This window comes from Arachis ipaensis, chromosome B5 (genome assembly GCF_059453495.1).
Source record: "Arachis ipaensis isolate K30076 ecotype BB chromosome B5, ASM5945349v1, whole genome shotgun sequence".
NCBI classification, from domain to species: domain Eukaryota; kingdom Viridiplantae; phylum Streptophyta; class Magnoliopsida; order Fabales; family Fabaceae; genus Arachis; species Arachis ipaensis.
In genome coordinates this window covers 84,104,021-84,123,961 of record NC_142440.1, presented here as the reverse complement: position 1 = coordinate 84,123,961, position 19,941 = coordinate 84,104,021, and the positions used below count along the sequence as shown (strand labels likewise).

Sequence of the window (19,941 nt, the reverse complement as noted above, 5' to 3'; positions counted from 1 at the left end):
CCATCATTAATTCTCACTTCTTATGCTCTTTAGTTATTTTGAATCCCCATTACCCAATTCCCTTTTACATTCAAGCACTTTAACTTTCCTGCTATTTAGATTCAGTTTCAATTGTTTGCAATTTACTTCCCCGCTCTCTACAATTCAGCACTCTACTTTCTTGCAATTTACTTTTGATGTCATTTAAGTTTCTTGCACTTTAAGTTTCAGTCATTTATTTTTATTTTCTTTCTTCATTGCAATTCTTTAGATTCCTTGTCATTTATTTTTGCAATTATGTTCAAAAATCACAAATCTCATGAAATCAAAACCATGTTTGCTTGACTAAATCTACCATTTAACTAAAGTTGCTTAATCTACCAATCTCCGTGGGATCGACCTCACTCTTAGTGAGTTTTATTACTTGATATGACCCGGTATACTTGCCGGTAAGTACGTGAAATTAATTTTTTTACGTATCACCACTGCTTCCAATCTGAAGACATTTTTATTCCAGCAAATTTACTTTTTTCCCTTTTGGTCTTGGTTAAGAAATCAGTAACTCAGGAATTATCTTAGCTCAATATAATTGATAACTGTTATCTTTGCTAATTGAACTGAACTTCAATAATCCCAACCTTTTCTTAGGAAATAAATAGGATTCGAAGATCAAGCTAATTAGTCCCTTGACTTTCCTTTGCTTTAGTAAAGGTCAACTAAGTGGAATTAAGATTCAACTTTCATTATTGTTGATAAGGATAACTAAGCCTGGACTTTCAATTTCTCATACCTTGCCAAAAGTTTATTTTACAGTTATTCATTTATTTTTAATTGCCATTTAAATTATTTGTCACATTTGTTCCTCATTCTTGAAACCCCAAATTTACAATCTCCATAACCAATAATAAGAACATACTTCCCTGTAGTTCCTTGAGAAGACGACCCAAGGTTTGAATACTTCGGTTATCAATTTTTAAAAGGTTTGTTACTTGTGACAACCAAAACTTTTGCAAGAAAGGTTGATTGCTTGGTTTAGTAACTATACTTGCAATGAGAGTTTACTATAACTTCTAAACCATGAATCTTCAGATCTTTCAGTGGCCCATGAAAGTAAAGCGTAGCGCTCAACCAAGGCCAAGCACTAAGGGAGCAAGGCCAACGTTCATTTTAGTGAATGTAGCGCTCCAAAGGGAAGCACCAAATGGTGCATCACAAACCAAAGACAGAAGGGGAGGGGGGTAGCGCTCAAAACATAAAGCGCAGCGCTGCCTTTTGTCACCTTTTTCATGGAGCTTGGCAAGGAAGCACAATGCGCTGGCCAAGGTTCGAAGAGGGGAACCAAGCAAGGGCCAAGAGTAGTGCTCTAAAACTCAAGCGCAGCGCTCAAAATTTCAACCTTTTTCGTGCTCTTTTGCCTCCAAGCCAGGCAAAGCATGCAAACCAAGGCACACAACCAAGCAAACTGAAGCATAGGCAACGCTCTCTTTTTTTCACTTTCTCATGCCTCTAACACAAGGAACCAAGGCAGACAATCAATGACAAGGAGTGTAGAACTAAAAAAATTGAGCGCAGCGCTCAAAATGTGAGCGTTATGGGCTAGGCTTGGCACATGACAAGGCAAATAGTGAAAGTAGCGCTCAACAATTCAAGCGGAGCGCTTCCCTGGGAAGTTCCCACACACCAAACCAACTTGAACCAAAGCCAAATCGGACCCATACCTCCACTTCAATTGAACCAAAGCCAAACCGGACCCATCCTTCTTCAAATCCATTTCTCATTCAAGGCCATCTTTGAAAGGCCCACTCCAAGCTTTGAAGACCAAAATAGAAAGTGTATATATATGAGTTAATTTGATTTGTAAAGGACCTTTTTTTTATCTTTTTTTTATTTTTAATTTTAGGTCAATTTTAGTTTTCACTCTGGTTTTGAATTTGGGAATTGGATCTGGTTTTCTTTCGGGATTTTCTTTTCTTCTGTAACTTTCACTATCTGTTTTTGGAATATGAATTGAGATTGAAGAGATTCATTGATTCTAAGTTTGAGAATCAACTTTTAACCTATGTTCTCAATTGTTCTAAGAATTGGATTTGAGTTTCTTTTTCTGTTTTCAATTTTATTTACCTGCAAGTTCTACTTTTCTGTTTTGGGTTTTTTAGATTGAGATTGAGGAATTCTATTGAATTTGGATCTGAGTTTCTTTTGCTATTTTCAATTTCATTTTATTCTGCAATTTGTCTTCTGCTTGATCAAGAGAGTAATTGAGATTTAGATCTGTTTCTACTCTCACTGCTCTTCTTCGATCTTCAATTTCTTTTTAAAGATCTCACAATTGACTCAAGTTTTCTTGCTGTTTCGTCTCTTGAAGAAATTTTCCATTTCTGTTCTTGCTACTTAGATCTAGATCTAGATTCTTGCATCTCAGAGCTTTCTGATTTACTTTAGTTTACAATTTCTTGTTCAATTTCAAATCCCAGCACCCAAATCCTTTTACTCTTTAAGCAATTTAAATTTTTAAGCAATTTAGATTCAGCAAATTTACATTTCTTGCACTTTAAGTTTTAGCTATTTACTTTTCTTGCAATTTAAGTTTCAGTTCATTTACTTTCTTGCACTCTAAGTTTCATGCAATTTAACCTTTATGCACCTTTAAATTCAGTCAATTTATCTTCTGCACTCTATCTCTCTGCTCAATGTACATTCTTCCCTTCTATTTACTTTCAATGTAGCTTCTGTCAATCAAAATCACTCAATTCATCAACTGTTCGCTTAGCTAAATTCATCACCTAACTAAAATTGCTCAATCTATCAATCCCTGTGGGATTGACCTCACTCTTGTGAGTAATTACTACTTGATGCGACCCGTTACACTTGCCGGTGAGTTTTGGTGTGGAATCTAATTTCCACCCATCAAGTTTTTGGCACCGTTGCCGGGAATTGATTTAGATTGACAATGATTAAGTAAGGTGATAGTCTAGATTAAGCATTTTCTTTTTCTTTTTACTAAGCACACTAACTATTTGAATTTTTGCTTAAGCTAATACTAACTCATTCTAGTAGTAGAGTGTTGTATCTTGGTTTCTGGTTTTGTGTTTATATCAGGAGGAAGAAGAGGTGAATCCACATCTCTAAACATGGACGAGAGAAGCCTTCAAAGATTGAGAAGAGAAGCCAGAGGGAAAGGAGTTATTGGTGAAGAGGAATTGGAGGAGGAAGAGCAAGCAATGGATGATAACATTCCAGATCACACTGAGGGTGTGGCCAACAACTATGGTCAACCTCAGAGAAGAGTTCTAGCCTCATATACTATTCCCAACCCAAATCATTGTTGTAGTAGCATCCTAACCCCCAATAACTTTGAACTCAAGCCTCAATTGATCACCCTGGTTTAAAACAACTGTCAATATGGAGGAAGTGCTGCTGAGGATCCAAACTAGCATCTATCTATATTCTTGAGAATTCGTGACACGGTCAAAACCAATGGAGTCAATCCTGATATCTATAAACTTCTTTTATTCCCATTTTCACTGAGAGATAAAGCCACACATTGGCAAGAAACCTTCCCTAAGGAGAGCATTACCAGCTGGGATGATTTGGTTAGCAAATTCTTAGCCAAATTCTATCCACCTCAAAGAGTCATCAAACTGAAAATTGATGTGCAAACCTTCAGACAGCAGGAAGGATAGTCACTATATGATGCTTGAGAGAGGTACAAGGCTTTGATTAGAAGATGTCCAGAGGGAATGTTCGGTGAATGGGTTGAGCTGCAGAATTTCTATGAAGGCTTGTCCTTACCTTCAAGGAAAGCTTTGGATTATTCCTCAAGAGGATCTTTGCAAATGATGAAAACTGCTCAAGAGGCACATGATCTCATAGACATAGTGGCCAACAATGAGTATTTCTACTCCTCTGAAAGGCAAGCAGCTCCAAAGAAGGGAGTGTTTGAGCTTGAAGGAGTTGATACTATACTAGCCTAGAATAAGCTCATGCACCAGCAACTCCAACAACAAATTCAAACAATGTCAAAGAGGATGTATGGATTGCAACTTGTAGCAGTGAGCACAACCAACCAACCATTAGTGGTTTAGGGATAGCAAGAGGAAAATTATGAGGAGCAGCAGCCTGAACAAGTGCAATACATGCATAATCAGAATTCTGGATCAAATGATTTCCATGGAGACACTTACAATTTATCCTGGAGAAACCACCCCAATCTGAAATGGGGAGAGAACCAAAACCAGCAACCTTGGCAAAGAAACTCAAACCAAAATAATTCAAGAAACACAAACCATCAAAACCATCAAAACACTAACCAAACTCCATACAGAAAACCACAAAATAATCAACCTTAATCCAACTACTATCCACCCAATATTTCATCAACTAACCAAAACAACTATCATTTACCCTCAACATCCCATAATCAACCACAACCACTTCAGGAATCTCAAAGGATCTCCAACTTGGAGATATTGATGGAGAAGATGATGAAGCACCAAGAGTTAACCAGTAAGAACCATGAAGCTTCATTGAGGAACTTAGAAAGGCAGATTGGCTAGTTATCTAAGCAAGCAGTGGCTGAGAGGCTAACCAATGCATTGCCAAGTGACACCATTCCCAACCCCAAGGAAGAATGCAAAGCCATCCAACTAAGGAGTGGAAGAACCTTGGTGAATGACAAGAGGCCAGCTGAGAAAGAAGCCACAAAGAAGCCTATAGAGGATGACAAGGCTAGCTGCAAAGAGCAAGTGACACTTAAAGAAAAGCAAGACCAAGAGGAGATAAAGGAGAAAGAGGAACCTCAAGCTTTAAAGAAAGGAAAGCAAATCATGGAGGAACAGTCACAAGAATAGAGGACAATGGTGAAGACATATACTCCTTCCATCCATATCCTAAAAGGTTTAACAAAGAGCTAAAAGACTAACAGTTCCCTAAGTTCCTGGAAGTGTTTAAGAAGCTGGAGATCAACATCCCACTTGTTGAGGCTCTAGAATAAATGCAGTTATATACAAAATTCATCAAAGAACTCATCAACAAGAAAAGGAGTTGGAATGAGAAGGAGACGATAATTCTGACACAAGAATGCAGTGCTGTCATCCAAAGAGGTCTTCCTCCAAAGCTTATAGATCCAGGAAGCTTCATCCTATCTTGCACTATAGGCAACAGAACATTGGATAAATCTCTCTGTGACTTAAGAGCTAGCATTAACTTGATGCCCCTTTCACTAATAAAGAAGCTTGCAATAGAGAAAGTCAAGCCTACCAGGATGTCACTCTAAATGGTTGACAGATCACTCAAGATACCAAATGGGGTTTTGGAAAACTTATTAGTGAAGATTAGAGAGTTTATTTTCCCTGCCGACTTTGTTATCCTGGACATGGAAGAAGAGGGACACAGTTCAATTATATTGGCACAGCCTTTCTTAGCAACAGCGAGAGCCATCATTAATATGGAGAAAGGGGAGATGACACTTAGGGTGCATAATGAGAAGATGATCATCAATGTCTTCAAGGCCATGCAATACACATTAGAGAAGGAAAATTAGATGAGAGTGGAAATGATAGAAGAAGTGGAGAAGGAGCTATTGGACGATAACAATCAGGAGGAACAAGAAGAGGAAATAGAGGTGGAACAAGAGTTCATAGAAGAGGAAGTGATAGAGATCTTCTTTGAAAGCAAGGCAGAGGAGAAACCAAAACAAGAGTTGAAGCCTCTCCCCCCATCTCAAATATGTATTTCTTGGAGAAGCAGAGGCCCTGCCAGTAATCATAAACTCCTCCTTGAACATGGAAGAAGAAACAAAGCTGATTGAAGTGTTGAAAGCTCACAAGACAGCCTTAGAGTGGACAATTAATGATATCAAAGGCATAAGCCCTGCCATTTGTATGCATAAGATTCTATTGGAGGAATATTCAAGGCCTGTAGTTCAACCCCAAAGAAGAATTAACCCAACCATGAAGGAGGTAGTTCAAAAAGAAGTGATGAAGCTATGGAATGCTGGGATAATCTACTCAATCTCTGACAGCTCATGAGTGAGTCCGGTTCAGGTTGTACCAAAGAAGGGAGGAACGACAGTCATCACCAATGAGAAGAATTAGTTGATCCTACCAGGATAGTGACTGGGTGGAAGATGTGCATAGATTATAGAAGACTGAATGATGCTACAAGGAAATATCACTTTCCCCTCCCATTCATCGACCAGATGCTGGAAAGATTGGCTGGCCATGCCTATTATTGCTTCCTGGATGGGTACTCTGGGTACAATCAAATAGTGGTGGATCCCAAAGATAAAGAAAAGACCTCATTCACCTGTCCATTTGGAGTTTTTGCTTATAGAAGAATGCCCTTTGGTCTGTGTAATGCCCCTGCAACTTTTCAAAGGTGTATGCTTTCTCTATTCTCTGACATGGTAGAAAAATTTTTAAAAGTCTTCATGGATGATTTTTTTGTCTTTGGAAATTCATTTAACACTTGTTTGCATCATTTAACTCTTATTTTGAAAAGATGCCAAAAAACTAACCTGGTATTGAATTGGGAGAAATGCCATTTCATGGTTCCTGAAGGGATAGTTCTTGGGCATAAGGTTTCAAGCAAAGGTATAGAAGTTGACAAAGCTAAAATAGAAATCATTGAAAAGCTTCCTATACCAGTTAATGTGAAAGTAGTAAGGAGTTTTCTTGGACATGCTGGTTTTTACAGGAGGTTCATCAGAGATTTTTTCAAAAATAGCAAAACCATTAAGCAATCTGCTAATGATTGATAGCCCTTTCATCTTTGATGACAATTGCAAGCATGCTTTTGAAACTTTAAAGAGAAAACTCATTATAGCACCAATTATCACACCCCCTCATTGGGAATTACCTTTTGAACTTATGTGTGATGCAAAGTGACTTTGCAATAGGTGCTATACATGGACAAAAGAAAGACAAGTTGCATCATGTTATATACTATGCTAGCAAGGTGCTAAATGAGGCACAAAAAAATTACACCACCACTGAGAAAGAGCTCTTGGCAATTATATATGCATTTGATAAATTTAGACAATACTTGATTGGTTCAAAGGTTATAGTGTATACTGATCTTGCTGCTCTCAAGTATCTCATGTCTAAATAAGATTCAAAGCCAAGGCTTATTAGGTGTGTGCTGCTATTACAAGAGTTTGATATTAAAGTGAGAGATAGGAAACGGAATGAAAACCAAGTAGCAAACCATTTGTTAAGAATATCACAAGAAGCTAATCAAGCTCCACACTCAGTGAATAAAAGCTTTCCAGATGAACACCTCTTACAAATCCAGCAAGCTCCATGGTTTGCAGACATTACAAACTACAAGGTTGGAAGAAAGATCCTTTAAGAATTCACCAAGAAACAAGTGAAGAAGCTACTCAATAAAGCCAAGAAGTTCTTATGAGATGAACCATTCTTATTCAAGAGATGTCCAGATGGAATGATTAAGAAATGTGTTCCTGAGAGTGAGATGAGAGAGATATTATGGCATTGTCATGGTTCAGCTTATGGTGGACATTTTGGACTAGAAAGAACAGCAGCCAAAGTACTTCAAAATGGATTTTATTGGCCAACCATCTTCAAGGATGCTAGAGAGTTTGTTCATCAATGCAATGAGTGCCAAAGAGCTGGAGGATTAACAAGAAGAAATGAGATACCTCAGAACTACATCCTGGAGGTAGAACTCTTTGATCTCTGTGGAATAGATTTTATGGGCCCCTTTCCACCATCATATTCTTTCAAATACATACCTGTAGCAGTAGAGTATATCTCAATGTGGGTGGAAGCCATAGCAACAACCACATGTGATGCACAGATTGCCCTCTAATTCCTTAAGAAGCATATTTTTACTAGATATGGAGTTCCTAAGGGTCTTGTCAGTGATGGTTGTAGTTATATTTTGCAACAAACAGATGGAGAAATTACTTCACAAATATGGAGTGATTCACAAAGTAGCTACACCATACCATCTACAAACCAATGGCCAATCAGAGCTTGCAAATAGGGAGTTGAAGAGGATTTTGCAAAAAACGGTGGGGAGTACAAGAAAGGATTGGGCCAAGAAACTAGAAAATTCTCTCTGGGCATATAGAACAGCCTTCAAAACTCCTATTGGAAAGTCACATTTTCAGTTGTTATATGGCAAGTCTTGCCACCTTCCTGTAGAGCTTGAGCACAAAGCTTTCTGGGCCACTAAACTAATCAACCTTGATTTTCAAGCAGTAGGAGAGAAGAGGTTATTGCAATTAAATGAGTTGGATGAGTTTAGACTGGAAGCATATGAAAATGCTAAGATATACAAGGAAAAAGCTAAAAGATGACATGACAAAAAGATCTCAAAGAAGGAATTCAAACCAGGACAGCAAGTATTCTTGTACAACTCCAGACTCAAAGTTTTCCCTGGAAAACTCAAGTCTAAATGGACTGGTCCCTACTTGGTGACAAAGGTTCTTCCCTATCAAAGCCTTGAACTGCTAGATGAAGCAACAAAGAGCAATTTCACAGTAATTGGTCACAGGGAAAAGCATTACTTGGGAGGCCATTGGGACAAAGAGAGGGAGAATCAGAAATTAAGCTAAGCAAGAATGAAGGGTGTCATGCTAGTGACATTAAAAGAGCTCTTGTTGGGAGGCAACCCAACCAAAGGTAGTTTTCTTCTCTTAACTATTTCAATAAGAAGGTTAAGTAGTTGTATTTGTATTGCAAGGAGCTATGTTTGGTGTTGCACACCAAAATAATTTAAGGGTGAATGAAGAATGCTAAGTTTGGTGTTCCACCAAAAATCTCATTTAAAAACACATTTCACCCTCTGCATAATTGGTTACTAGCTCCAAGCCATCAGGGAAACCACTAAACTAGTGTCTGTTTTCTAGTTTTTAACTTCATTGCTTTCAACAAAAGCACAAGGTTTCATGTAACTGATGCATCATAAACAGTAGCAAGAAACTAAGTTTGGTGTTCCCTCACCAAAGTAAGTTTAAGTTCTTGCTAACCATTTGCTTAAGTGCTTGGAAAAGCAAGCAACTTCAATAATTATGTAGGAAAAAAAGACACTCAGCCTCTTCAAAGAATCATCACCAAGGGAAATGCAAAAGTAAAAGATGATGATCACAAAATGGAAGCTGCAAGACACTCCTGAGAGGTTGTATTGACACAAAACTCACTTTGCTTTGAAATGTTCTGCATGAGAAGGTGCTGGTTGCCTTGATGTCTAGCTCAAATAATGCAAATTTTGATGTCTGCACTAGTATGAATGCTTGTTATCACTCATCTGCTCTAAATTCATGTTTTGTCTCCCTTTATGCATCAATAAGAGAAAATGTTTGAAAAAGAAAATGATTGTCCAATGTTGTAGAAATTAGAATTGAAATTTGTGGTGGTGATTGCTTGATTTAGATGATAAGCTCAATAGTAAAAGCTGCATGATAAAGTGCTCTTTGTAGTTTGAACTTGGTTGCTGTCATGAAACCTTTTATACATGAAATTCCCTGGAAAATGAAGCTAAGTAAGAAAGAAAAAGAAAAGAAAAGCCAAGAATTGGCAAAGAAACAAATAATATGGCTAGACACCAATAGCTTGGACCTTAGAACATATGTCTGTGGTGCTTTTTGTACTAGGATATGCTTGGACAATTAGGATCTGAGGAGTCTTTTAAAACTTGGTAACTTGGATTAACTAATCTGGGATTATCAACCGAAAGTCCATTATCAAGAGCAACCTAGCTACAAAGCATTTAGTTATCCAAAGAGATGCTGGGCATCAATGTTCCTAAGAGAATTTGTGAGCCAAGTGTCTGTAGTGAAGAAGTGTTGAGCAAAATCAAGCCAAAAGGCTGCTGCAACACTTAACACTGAGTTATCCTTAAGGAATAAGCTTCCTAAGCAAAAGAAAGAAGGAAAAACCAAAAGCGGATCAATCAAAAAGTAAGGGATGATGACAGCAACTCTAGTGAATCCTCAAAGAAGCATTTCTTATTCATCAGCAAAGAATAAATGAGATGCTTGGTCATCTGCATAAAACCCCATAGTTCAAATTATATTATCTGCTAAATAAGGACATGTATGCTTCTCTGTTTCATTTTATTTCTTCTCAATGTTTAATGCTTGCTTGTTGACAAGCAAGGTTTAAGTTTGGTGTTGTGATGACAAGTCATCTTATGCTAGTTTTACAAGCATTTTTCATTAGTTTCATTAGGTTTTATGCACTTTCTTGCACCATAAGTAAGTAATTGGAGTGGATTTTCGTGGTTATCTTGAAACAATCAAACATCATATATTTTGCACAAAATCATATGTTTTATGCTAGAATTAATTGATTTTATAAACGATGCAAAGATCTAGTGATTTTGGTGGAGCTTTGATTAGTTGTTTGGTTGCTTGTAGGTGAAGAAATGGTGGAAAAAGGAATTTTTGGCACACTTTTGAAGTTTGAGCACGCTTTAGACCTTAGGCCATGCTTTTGAAAGCATGGCCCATGAAAGTAAAGCGTAGCGCTCAACCAAGGCCAAGCACCAAGGGAGCAAGGCCAACGTTCATTTTAGTGAACGTAGCGCTCCAAGGGGAAGCACCAAATGGTGCAGCACAAACCAAAGACAAAGTAGGGGGGTAACGCTCAAAACTTAAAGTGCAGTGCTCCATTTTGTTACCTTTTTAATGGAGCTTGGCAAGGAAGCACAATGCGCTGGCCAAGGTTCAAAGAGGGGAACCAAGCAAGGGCCAAGAGTAGCGCTCTAAAACTCAAGCGCAGCACTCAAAATTTCAACCTATTTCGTGCTCTTTTGCCTCCAAGCCAAGCAAAGCATTCAAACCAAGGCACACAACCAAGCAAACTGAAGAGTAGCGCTCAAGAAATCAAGCGCAACGCTCTCTTTTTTTAACTTTCTCGTGCCTCTAACCCAAGGAACCAAGGCACACAATCAATGACAAGGAGTGTAGCGCTCAAAAAATTGAGCGCAGCGCTCAAAATGTGAGCGCTATGAGATAGGCTTGGCACATGACAAAGCACAGAGTGAAAGTAGCGCTCAAGAATTCAAGCGGAGCGCTTCCCTGGGAGGTTCCCACACACCAAACCAACTTGAACCAAAGCAAAATCGGACCCATACCTCCACTTCAATTGAACCAAAGCCTAACCGGACCTATCCTTCTTCGAATCCATTTCTCATTCAAGGCCAACTTTGAAAATCCCACTCCAAAATTTGAAGACCAAAATAGAAAATGTATATATAGGAGTTAATTTGATTTGTAAAGGACCTTTTTTTTGCTCTTTTTTTATTTTACTTTTAGCTCAATTTTAGTTTTCACTCTGGTTTTGAATTTGGGATTTGGGAATTGGATCTGGTTTTCTTTCTGGATTTTCTTTTCTTCTGCAACTTCACTATCTGTTCTTGGAATATGAATTGAAATTGAAGAGCTTCATTGATTCTAAGTTTGAGAATCATCTTTTACGTCTCTTCTCCATTGTTTTATGAATTGGATCTGAGTTTCTTTTTATGTTTTCAATTTCATTTACCTACAACTTCTACTTTTCTGTTTTGGGTTTTTTAGATTGAGATTAAGGAATTCTATTGAACTTAGATATGAGTTTCTTTTACTGTTTTCAATTTCATTTTCTTCTGCAACATGTCTTCTGCTTGATCAAGAGAGTAATTGAGATTTAGGTCAGTTTATAATCTCACTGCTCTTCTTCGATCTTCAATCTCTTTTTAAAAATCTCACAATTGACTCAAGTTTTCTTGCTCTTTCGTCTCTTGAAGAAATTTTCCATTTCTGTTCTTGCTACTGAGATCTAGATCTGGATTCTTACATCTCAGAGCTTTTTGATTTACTTTAGTTTGCAATTTCTTGTTCAATTTCAAATCCCAGCACCCAAATCCTTTTACTCTTCAAGCAATTTATATTTCTCAGCAATTTAGATTCAGCAAATTTACTTTTCTTGCACTTGAAGTTTCAGCTATTTACTTTTCTTGTATTTTTTAAGTTTTAGTTCATTTACTTTCTTGCACTCTAAGTTTCATGCAATTTAACCTTTATGCACCTTTAGATTCAGTCAATTTATCTTCTGCACTCTATCTTTCTGCTCAATTTACATTCTGCACTTCTATTTACTTGCAATTTAGTTTCTGTCAATCAAAATCACTCAATTCATCAACTGTTCGCTTAACTAAATGCATCACCTAACTAAAATTACTCAATCCATCAATCCCTGTGGGATCAACCTCACTCTTGTGAGTAATTACTACTTGATGCGATCCGGTACACTTGTCGGTGAGTTTTGGTGTGAAATCTAATTTCCACCATCACCTGCTGCTGTTCTTCATAGCTCTCTTCATTCTGCCCCCACCCAACTGGTGGTTGATTTGTGGTATTCACTGCTGCCACTTGCAAACTATCAACCTTCTTTGCCATCATTTCTATTTGTTGCTGGATTTGCTGATGCATCACCTTGTTTTGAGCTAAAATGGTATCCACACCTTCTAACTCCAATACTCCTTTCCTTTGAGCTGGTTGGTGTTGTCTTTGATGAGCATAGAAGTATTGATGGGCCTCTTCAGCTATCTTCATAAGTTGTAGTGATCCTCTTGCTGAATAATCCAAAGCTTCTTGAGCTCTCAGTGTCAATCCTTCATAGAAGTTCTGAAGCTTGTCCCATTTATTAAACATTTCAGGGGGACACTTCCTAATCAAGGCTTTATATCTCTTCCAAACCTCATAGAGTGATTCTGCATCCAATTGAGTGAAGGTCTGCACCAATCTAATGATCCTCTGAGGTGGGTAGAATTTAGCGAAAAACTTGCCTACCAAATCCTCCCAATTGTTGATGCTTTCTCTGGGAAATGCTTCCAACCATTGAGCAGCTTTGTCTCTCAATGAAAATGGAAACAGCCACAGTTCGTAGATATCTGGATGCACACCATTAGTTTTGACAGTGTCACAAATCCTCAGAAAAGTGGATAAGTACTGGTTTGGATCTTCCAGAGGGCCTCCTCCATAGGAACAATTATTCTGTACAAGAGTGATGAGCTGAGGCTTCAATTCAAAGTTGTTTGCATTGACATTTGGAGTAAGGATGCTACTCCCACAATGCCTTGGGTTGGGGAAGGTGTAAGAGGCTAAAACGCTTCTCTGAGGTTGGCCATGGTTGCTGGCTACTCCATCAGGTGGGTTAGATGGATTATCTTCCATCTCTTAGTTCTCATCCTCTGATTCTTCCTCTCCAACAACACTTTTTCCTCTTGCTTCTCTTCTTAATCTTCGAAGGGTCCTCTCGTCTTGATCACAGAAGGTAGGGATCTCTCTCCTTGCCTCTTTCATACAACAACAAGAAAAACACACACAAAAACCAGAAAACAAAAACAATTCACTCTACTGCTAGAGTGAGGTTATGGTTAGCTTAAACAAAAATTCAAACAGCTAGTGTGCTTATTAGAAACAAAGAAAAAGAAAAGAAAAAGTGCTTAATCTAGATTATCACCTTACTTAATCATTGTCAATCTATATCAATCCCCAGCAACGGTGCCAAAAACTTGATGAGGGAAAAATGATTCCATACAAAACTCACTGGCAAGTGTACCAGGTCGCATCAAGTAGTAATAACTCACAAGAGTGAGGTCGATCCCACAGGGATTGATGGATTGAGCAATTTTAGTTAGGTGATGAATTTAGTTAATGAATTGAGTGATTTTGAATGATTTTGATTGACAGAAGCTAAATTGCAAGTAAATAGAAGTGCAGAATGTAAATTGAGTAGAAAAATAAAGTGCAGAAAGTGGATTGGCTAAATCTAAAGGTGCAGAAAGATTAAATTGCATGAAACTTAGAGTTAAAGAAAGTAAATAAACTAAAACTTAGATTGCAAGAAAAGTAAATTACAGAAACTTAAAGTGCAAGAAATACAAATTGCTGAAGAAAATGAAATTTAAAACAGAAGAGAAAATTTAGATCCATTTCTTAGAACAATTGAGAAGAAGAATAAAAGATGATTCTCAGATTTTGAATCAATGAAGCTCTTCAATCTCAATTGAAATTCCAAGAACAGATAGCAGATGTTGCAAAAGAAAAGAAAATGCAGAAAGTAAACTAGATCCAAATTCCTGAAAACAATTGAAAATTAAAAGTGAAAACTAAAAATGAGCTAAATGTAAAACTAAAAATGAGCAAAAGGTTCTTTACAAATCCAACTTAATCCTATTTATACACTTTCTATTTTGATCATCAAAGCTTGGAGTGGGCCATTTTGATTTGTGAAGAAATGGATCCAAGATGGCTTGGTTCAATTTTTAGTTGGAGACCTACTCCAGTGGAGTGCTCCGCTCGGTTTTGTGAGTGTTGTGCTCACTTTCCTTGGTGAAGCATGCTCACTAGCACTCACTAAGTGAGCATTGTGCTCAAATAATGAGCGCTATGTCTAGTGTTGATGCGTGCTTCCACCTTCGAGCCTTGGTGAACCCCTCTTTGCATGATGTGCGTCCTTTATTTACTTAGTTGAGAGCTCGAAAATGCTCACCTCTTTTGAGCATAGTGCTCACTTCTTTGAGCGCCATTTGAGCGCTCCTTGCCTTCCTTGGTTTGTTGCATGACAATGCTCACTAGAGTGAGCATAGCGCTCACTTAATTGAGCACCAGCCTTGTCTTGGCCTTGCTTCCTTTACTGAAGAGCACACAAATGCTCACTAGAGTGAGCGTAGTGCTCACTTAATGGAGCGCCCTCCTTGGATGCTGATGAGCGGATAATTTATACGTTTTTTGACATTGTTTTTAGTATGTTTTTAGTAGGATCTAGTTACTTTTAGGGATGTTTTTAATAGATTTTGTGTTAAATTCACATTTCTGGACTTTACTATGAGTTTGTGTGTTTTTCTGTAATTTCAGGTATTTTCTGGCTGAAATTGAGGGACTTGAGCAGAAATCAGATTCAGAGGTTGAAAAAGGACTGCTGATGCTGTTGGATTCTGACCTCCCTGCACTCAAAGTGGATTTTCTGGAGCTACAGAACTTGAAATGGCGCGCTTCCAATTGCGTTGGAAAGTAGACATCCAGGGCTTTCCAGCAATATATAATAGTCCATACTTTGGCCAAGAATTGACGACGTAAACTGGCGTTCAACGCCAGCCTTCTGCCCAAATCTGGCGTCCAGCGCCAGAAAAGGATCCAAAACCAGAGTTGAACGCCCAAACTGGCACAAAAACTGGCGTTCAACTCCACAAATGGCCTCTGCACGTGTAACACTCAAGCCCAAGCCCAAGCACACACCAAGTGGGCCCCGGAAGTGGATTTATGCATCAATTACTTACTCATGTAAACCCTAGTGACTAGTTTATTATAAATAGGACCTCTTACTATTGTATTAGGCATCTTTGAACGCATTGTTCTTAGACCATGGGGGCTGGCCACACGGCCATGCCTGGACCTTCACTTATGTATTCCATACGGTAGAGTTTCTACACTCCATAGATTAAGGTGTGGAGCTCTGCTGTTCCTCAAAGATTAATGAAAGTACTACTGTTTTCTATTCAATTCTTCTTATTTCACTTCTAAGATATCCATTCGCACCCAAGAACGTGATGAAGGTGATGATTATGTGTGACGCTCATCATCCTTCCCCCTTATGAACGCGTGCCTGACAAACACTTCTGTTCTACATGAATTAAGCTAGAATGAGTATCTCTTAGATCTCCTAACCGGAATCTTCGTGGCGTAAGCTAGAATGATGGCGGCATTCAAGAGAATTCGGAAGGTCTAAACCTTGTCTGTGGTATTCCGAGTAGGATTCAATGATTGAATGACTGTGACAAGCTCCTAACTCGCGATTGCAGGGCGTTAGTGACAGACGCAAAAGGATAGTAAATCCTATTCCAGCATGATCGAGAACCGACAGATGAATAGCCGTGCCGTGACAGGGTGCGTGAGCATATTATTCACTGAGAGGATAAGATGAAGCCATTGACAAGGGTGATGCCTCCAGACGATTAGCCGTGCCGTGACAGGGCATTGGATCATTTTCCCGTGAGATGACCGAAAGTAGCCATTGACAGTGGTGATGTATCACATAAAGCCAGCCATAGAAAGGAGTAAGACTGATTGGATGAAGATAGCAGGAAAGCAGAGGTTCAGAGGAACGAAAAGCATCTCCATTCGCTTATCTGAAATTCCTACCAATGATTTACATGAGTATCTCTATCCCTTTTATTGTTTATTTGAATCTAATAAAATATCATGTTTAAATCCGCCTGACTGAGATTTGCAAGGTGACCATAGCTTGCTTCATACCAACAATCTCCGTGGGATTCGACCCTTACTCACGTAAGGTATTACTTGGACGACCCAGTGCACTTGCTGGTTAGTTGAACGGAGTTGTGTCCACACATAGAGCCACAATGAGGATTCAATACAATTATATATTGTTACTCTCACACAAGTACAAAGAACATGGAACACAAATTCGTCCACCAAGTTTTTGGCGCCGTTGGCGGGGATTGTTCGTGTTTGGACAACTGACGGTTCATCTTGTTGCTCAGATTAGGTAATTTTCTTTTTATTTTGTTTTCAAAAAAAAAAAAAATCTTTCAAAAATATTTTCAAAAATCTCTCATATGTTTTCGAAAAAAAATTAAAATGTTTTCAAAAATTTTATTCAAAATTTTTAAGAATGAATTCTAGTGTTTCATGAAGCATGTGAAGCCTGGCTGGCTGTAAAGCCATGTCTAAATTCTTTTGGACTGAGGCTTCCAAACCATCAGAGGTAACTTACATACTTGGTAAATGATGAGCAGCAATTTATTATCAAGATCAATATACTCTGGTGTTAAATGCTGAAGCTTGGCTGGCCATTGGCCATGTCTAGTATTTTGGACTGGAGCTTTCTTTGAAAGCTTGGCTGGCTAGTGAGCCATGTCTAATTCCTGGACTGAAGCTTTAGACTAACAATGCAAGATTCCTGGAATTCATATTAAAAATTTTGGAATCCTTATTTTTCCTTTTAATTTTCGAAAAATATAAAATAAAAATCCAAAAAAATTAGAAAATCATAAAAATCAAAAATATTTTCTGTTTCTTGTTTGAGTCTTGAGTCACATTATAAGTTTGGTGTCACTTGCATATGCATCTTGCATTTTTCGAAAATTTCATGCATTCATAGTGTTCTTCATGATCTTCAAGTTGTTCTTGGTAAGTCTTCTTGTTTGATCTTGATGATTTTTTGTTTTGTGTCTTTTCATGTTTATCATATGCATTCTTGAATTCTTAGTGTCTAAGCATTAAAGAATTCTAAGTTTGGTGTCTTGCATGTTTTCTTTGCATTAAAAATTTTTCAAAAATATGTTCTTGATGTTCATCATGTTCTTCATAGTGTTCTTGGTGTTCATCTTGACATTCATATCATTCATGCATGCATTCATTGTTTTCATCTAAAAATTTCATGCATTGCATATTTTTCATGTTTTCATAAAAATTCAAAAAATCAAAAAAATATCTTTCCCTTTTTCTCTCATCAAATTCGAAAATTTGAGTTGACTTTTTCAAAAATTTTTAAAAATCAAGTTGTTGCCAATGAGTCAAATCAAATTTTCAATTTGAAAATCTTATCTTTTTCAAAATCTTTTTCAAAAATCAAATCTTTTTCAAATTTCTTAGTTATTTTCAAAAATTCCAAAAATATTTTTCAAAAATCTTTTTCTTATTTTTATACCAAATTTTCGAAAATAACATAATCAATTAATGTTTTGATTCAAAAATTTGAAGTTTGTTACTTGCTTGTTAAGAAAGATTCAAACTTTAAGTTCTAGAATCATATCTTGTGATTTCTTATGAATCAAGTCATTAATTGTGATTTTAAAAATCAAATCTTTTTCAAAACAAATTTTATCATATCTTTTCAAAAATATCTTCTTATCTTATCTTTTTCAAAAATATCTTTTCAAAATATCTTTTCTAACTTCCTAACTTCCTATCTTTTCAAAAGTTGTTTCAACTAACTAACTAACTTTTTGTTTGTTTCTTAACTTTTTCAAAACCACCTAACTAACTCTCTCTCTCTCAATTTTCGAAAATATCTCCCTCTTTTTCAAAAATTTCTTTTTAATTAACTAATTATTTTTATTTTTATTTTTGATTTAAAAAATTTTCGAAAAAAAAAAAAATTTTTTTTTGAAAATTTCTAACATTTTTCAAAAACCATTTTTCAAAAATCACTAACTCTTTTTCAAACTAATTTTCGAAAATTCTCCCTCTCCCATCTCATCCTATTTATTCATTCATATCCTAACATCTCATCTCACATATCTAGCCTCCTCACAGTTGTGTTTCTTCCATTATATTACATTTTTTGTCTCCCCCTCTTCTTCTACTCACATAGGGATCCCTATACTATGGTATAAAGGATCTCTATTATTATTATTATCATTTTTCTGTCCATTCTTCCTTGTCATATGAGCAGGAGCAAGGATAAGAACATTCTTGTGGAAGCAGATCCAGAACCTGAAAGGACTCTGAAGAGAAAATTAAGAGAAGCTAAAATACAACAATCCAGAGAAAACCTTTCAAAAATTTTTGAACAGGAAGAGGAGATGGCAGCCGAAAATAATAATAATATAAGGAAGATGCTTGGTGACTTTACTGCACCTAATTCCACTTTACATGGAAGAAGCATCTCCATTCCTGCCATTGGAGCAAACAATTTTGAGCTGAAACCTCAATTAGTTTCTCTGATGCAGCAGAACTGCAAGTTTCATGGACTTCCATCTGAAGATCCTTTTCAGTTCTTAACTGAATTCTTACAGATATGTGATACTGTTAAGACCAATGGAGTAGATCCTGAAGTCTACAGGCTCATGCTTTTCCCTTTTGCTGTAAGAGACAGAGCTAGATTATGGTTGGATTCTCAACCCAAAGACAGCCTGAACTCTTGGGATAAGCTGGTCACGGCTTTCTTAGCCAAGTACTTTCCTCCTCAAAAGCTGAGCAAGCTTAGAGCTGATGTTCAAACCTTCAGACAGAAAGAAGGTGAATCCCTCTATGAAGCTTGGGAAAGATACAAACAGTTGACCAAAAAGTGTCCTTCTGACATGCTTTCAGAATGGACCATCCTAGATATATTCTATGATGGTTTATCTGAGCTATCAAAGATATCACTGGACACTTCTGTAGGTGGATCCATTCACCTAAAGAAAACGCCTGCAGAAGCTCAAGAACTCATTGACATGGTTGCTAATAACCAGTTCATGTACACTTCTGAAAGGAATCCTGTGAGTAATGGGACGCCTATGAAGAAGGGAGTTCTTGAAGTTGATACTCTGAATGCCATATTGGCTCAGAACAAAATATTGACTCAGAAAGTCAATATGATTTCTCAGAGTCTGCATGGAATGCAAGCTGCATCCAACAGTACTCAAGAGGCCTCTTCTGAAGAAGAAGCCTATGATCTTGAGAACCCTGCAATAGCAGAGGTAAATTACTTAGGTGAACCTTATGGAAACACCTATAACTCAACATGGAGAAATCATCCAAATTTCTCATGGAAGGATCAAAAGCCCCAACAAGGCTTTAATAATGGTGGAAGAAACAGGTTTAGCAATAGCAAACCTTTTCCATCATCAACTCAGCAACAGACAGAGAACTCTGAACAAAATGCTTCTAATTTAGCAAATCTAGTCTCTGATCTATCTAAGGCCACTGTAAGTTTCATGAATGAAACAAGGTCTTCCATTAGAAATCTGGAAGCACAAGTGGGCCAGCTGAGTAAAAGGATCACTGAAATCCCTCCTAGTACTCTCCCAAGCAACACTGAAGAGAACCCAAAAGGAGAGTGCAAGGCCATTGACATAAGCGCCATGGCCGAACCTGTGAGGAGAGGAAAGGACGTGAATCCCAAGGAGGAAGACCTCCTGGGACGTTCAGTGATCAATAAGGAGCTTCCCTCTGAGGAACCAAAGGACTCTGAGGCTCATCTAGAGACCATAGAGATTCCA

The 19,941-nt window shown here is 37.5% G+C and overlaps 1 non-coding gene across 1 annotated transcript; it reads right to left on the bottom strand.

Moving 5' to 3' along the window:
- Positions 1 to 18,936: 18,936 nt before the first annotated feature.
- On the bottom strand, positions 18,937 to 19,044 carry LOC148564804 (small nucleolar RNA R71). The gene has a single exon (XR_015884196.1). It is a non-coding gene; the product is annotated as a small nucleolar RNA R71 (small nucleolar RNA).
- Between the last annotated feature and the right edge of the window lie 897 nt (positions 19,045 to 19,941).